At 39.8% G+C, this 4,519-nt stretch overlaps 1 pseudogene; it reads left to right on the top strand.

The window, feature by feature from the left end:
- Positions 1-771: 771 nt before the first annotated feature.
- Positions 772-2,816, top strand: LOC125528977 (annotated as a pseudogene).
- The last annotated feature ends 1,703 nt before the right edge of the window (positions 2,817-4,519 follow it).

A 4,519-nucleotide genomic window follows, 5' to 3' on the forward strand; every position in this document is an offset into this window, starting at 1 on the left:
AAGCAATTATTTGATCGGACGTCTGTGTGTGTCGCGAGCGCTCTGCACATAGCTAGCAGTCTGACCCCTATCGTTCCTATTTAGCGCTTATGCGCTAGTTCCTATTGTTTTTGCAATTAGCGCGCACCTGCTCGGCCTTGGACTCGGCCCATTTAAGCTTCTTCCTATTTTCTCATTCTCACCATACGTTTACATAGTTCTTTTGTTTTTTCCATCAGTCTCGAGAACCATCAACAGGAGGTTTCACCTTTTTTTTGTGGTTTTTTCCCTGGTTATTCGTAGGATGGGTTTTTCTTTTTAGTTATTCCTTCCCTTTTCTTTTAAAATCGTATTCTTTTTTCAGATTCGAAACCTTTTTCCAAATACATGAATTTCTTTCAAAGTTCGCAAACTGCTTTTAAAACCCACGAATTTGTTCAAAGTCATGATTTTTCAAATTATTGATCTTTTTTCAAATTTATGTTTTTTTCAAGCTCGTGAAGTTTTTGTTCCAAAGTCATGAACTTGTTCCAAATTCACAAACTCTGTTCGACTCTGCAAACTTTTTTATAACCCAATAACTTTTTTTTTTCAAATTCATGATTTTTTTTAAAATTCATAAATCTGAAAGCTTTGACCGCTTGGTAGCTGCCAAACTAGCGAGTGGTCAAAGCTAATGGGCCGCTCGTGCAGAGATCGCGCGAGCGCAAACGGTTGGAGCGCGGAGCGCCTGAAGCGCTGTATAGGCGCATCCGTCTGACCCCGCGGCCTCTCCCCGCCCATTCCTCAGTTTGGCGGGCTTTCTCCCGCCCATCGAACCGCCCACCACGCCAGAAGTCCCCCCCTCGGTTGTCTCAAAAAAAAAAAGTCCCCCCCTCGGGAAAAAAGGGGAAAAACCCCACACCAGAAGTCTGACCCCCAGAAAATCCCCAAATCTTCGCCGTCTCAGCTTCCGAATCGCCGGCGAGGAGGAAGGGGCGGCGATGGCGGGGACCATCTCCCGCATCCGGCTGGAGAATTTCATGTGCCACTCCAGCTTGCACATCGAGCTCGGCGAGCACGTCAACTTCATCACCGGGCAGAACGGCAGTACGCTTCCACCCAAACCCTAGCCCCCTGCGGCTGCCGCGCCAAGAACACGCAGCGGGCCGCTACGATTAAAGATTTCATCAAGACTGGCTGCAGGTAGCGTTCGCCTTCTGTACCCACTACTATCTTTTATTTTGTCATCTAAATCACTAATAATCGGTGAGTCACTATCGGGAAAAAATTAGATTTTATCGCGAGGATAGTTGTTGGTTGGGAATAGCTGCTGTGTGGTGCAGATTGTTATGATGGTTGCTGTATTTCTGTAGATGGGTTTCTGGATACGGTTTTTGCACACCATTTAGGAATATTAAAGGTTACACAATCTCTTCGGTTGGGCCTAATCCCTGTTGATCCTAACAAGTTGGCGAGGTGTCGGGACCGTGATTACAGCGAAAGCAGTGCTATGCTGCTAGCACTTGGGCCAATTTTTATTATATGAAAACATTTATTAAACATTTGAACAGCATGCGTTGCAGTAACACACACCAACAGTTACCTATCTGAGCCTTGTCCATACCCTTTGCTGTTGCACATGACACTAGTCACTAACATTCTTCAAAGCTGTATTACCTGAAAATCTGCTGCAGTCATTTTTAGGAAATGTTGCAGCTGTATGGTTCAGAGAAAAGAATAGAGATCACATGATTTATCAAAAAACTTATACACTGGTCTGGTTTTATTGTATTAATTGATGTATTTTTCAAACAGGGTACCAACTGTCGCACATCACACTGTTAATATTAATATTACTCCCTCTGATACATATTACTTGTCGCTCAAACAGATGTATCTAGCACTGAAATACATGTAGATACATCCGTCTGAGCGGAAAGTAATATGGTTTGGAGGGAGTAATAGAGTAAATTGCACTTTGCACCAGGCAGGTTGCCACTTCTTTCACTTTGCAGCAGGTCAGACGGAAGTTCTAACTGTGCACCAGATATAACACGATAATATTGTACTTTGCACTAGGTCGGTAGGTCCCATACAAACACTTGTTTGAAAAGATCCATAAAAAATTATACATGTTATGGTGTGAAATATATGCCTATAGTTCTACTTAGAAAGACATCATTTCGGTTGAAAATTCATACATGTTCGGGTAATCCAGACATCATTGTTTTTTCATGGGTCATACAGTATTTTTCTAACAATGATCTGTAGGCATGTATTTTGTTCTATAATAAACATGTAGCATAATAACTTAGTTTAGCTTGAAGATTTTTCTGTAAAAATTCAACAGAGGCTGCCTATTAAAAGCAGACAGTCTCTGGGGTTAGATCTTTGCAAATTGGTGAAATAGCGGCTGAACCTGCTGGTTCACCGACTGCCCTTGGCTGAATAAAATAATGTTAATCATTCCAAATGGTCAACCACCAGTTGGGCGATTGAACATTAAATCAGAAGGTTGTCAGGGTGCCCTGCTTTAGTAGCTATGGTCCTGCGTATGATTGAGGAATTGATGACTGCATCAATCATGATACAATATTTCTACCGTACAATCTGTGGTGAACGGTTTTGCATTTATCCTCTGACTGTTCTATCTCTCTTTCGTGTGATTGATTTTAATATAGTTTATTTTGTTAAATTTAAATCACAGTTATGCCGCAATTGCTGTTGACATCAACAACCAAGGGGAAGACTCGTTCAAGCCTGATTTATACGGAAACTTAATTAAACTGGAACGCAGGATTACTGAGTCATCGAGTTCTACGATTTTAAAGGATCAACATGGTACTCATACTTGATCCATCCTCCTCCCAGTTGTTGGTTGTGCCTGTCTATTATAAACACTTCACGTGTAAAGTTGTTTAGATTCTGTTTTAGCTGTCAAATTTAGTACTTTAGGTTTCAGTTCTCACTTTGCTAACTTGTGTATTATTTTAATGGGAATCATATTTTTTCTGTGACCTTACCAGAGTTCTCAGTTTTTATTTGTATTTTTCTATTCAAAGCTGACACATTTCTGAACTTATGATTGTTGCATTTCTCCATTCTTGTGTGTTGACTGCATATCTTTATTCTGTTTAGTGGTTATCTTAAGTTTTAATTAAACTATCACATCTTTCCTATCCTTAGTTGTCTCAACTTTCCATGTTCGCAAACGACACACGTGTTGCTTGTGCTTGACTTCTTACTGTACATGTTTGCATGGCTGCAGAAAGTGTGCCTTTTCACTTATAATTAGACTTCTTACTGTACATGTTTAGTGGTTATCTCGAGGTATTTACATGCTGCATCCATTTCCATACATTGTTAAATGCTACTACTCTGTTTATAAATGTATAAGACATTTGGCAGTTTAAATGGAACTGCCAAAACGTCTTATATTTAGGAACAGAGGGAGTAGTTAGGCATGAAAATAAACACTGGTAGCACTTAATTTCATTCTTTCCAGAAAAAAAACACTTATTCTTAGTTGAGCTTACCTACAGATGGTGCTATCACAAAAGACTTCTGCATGGTCCAAATTGCATCACACACATCTGATTGCTGTTAGATCAGAGTCCTTGCTTAAATTGAAAGTGACAGTAAATTCTGAACTGGTTAAATAGATGGTCGCTGTGAATTTACCAAATTGATCAAGTGGATGATTGCTATAAATTTACTAAAACCAAGTTGTACTAAAGGTACGACAAGTAATATGGGTCGGAGAGTATATTAATTAATTAACTACAGTAGCTATTCTTGTATTTTTATTTACTAACTGCACAATATTTTTACCATGCTATACTATACTGCGCCTATTGTGATCATATGTGCTGGAACAGGTAGGAAGGTGGCAAATCGCAAAGATGATCTTAATGAGATAATCGAACATTTTAATGTAAGTTGCTTGTTTGCTGATGAATACTAATTTTTATGTAGTGGTTTCACTCATCCAGTTGTTTGTTTTACTGTTTTCTTTCTGTATTGGGTCAGTTATGAAAAAAAAGTGTAGAAACTGGCGGACCCTTCATCTACGTGTCCTCGATGCACCTTTGCATGTCTTTATATAGATAAATAAATGTATGTAAGGATAAGATATATTAAAACAACTGCAAGAAGACACCATACTCTCTTCCTCTCTGGTTTTCTCTCTCGCTCCGCCGCGATTGCGCTATATTGGTCAGCTTCACAATCACATATCCACCACCCACTTCCTGTCTACTCGCTCTCCTTGTTTTCTCTCTACTCAAGACATGCATGAAGAAATTTCATTGGGATGCGCACATACATGCTAATTGTTCTGTTTTTGTCTTATCACTGTAAGGCCTCCTTTGGTTCATAGGATAGGAATAACATACAACAACAACAAAGCCTTTAGTCTCAAACAAGTTGGGGTAGGCTAGAGCTGAAACCCATAAGATCTCGCAACCAACTCATGGTTCTGGCACGGGATAGGAGTAACATAGGAATAGGAAAATCATAGGAAGTGGGATGACATGTATATCAATTCATGGAGGGAAAG

This window comes from Triticum urartu, unplaced genomic scaffold, assembly GCF_003073215.2.
Source record: "Triticum urartu cultivar G1812 unplaced genomic scaffold, Tu2.1 TuUngrouped_contig_5258, whole genome shotgun sequence".
Taxonomy (NCBI): Eukaryota; Viridiplantae; Streptophyta; class Magnoliopsida; order Poales; family Poaceae; genus Triticum; species Triticum urartu.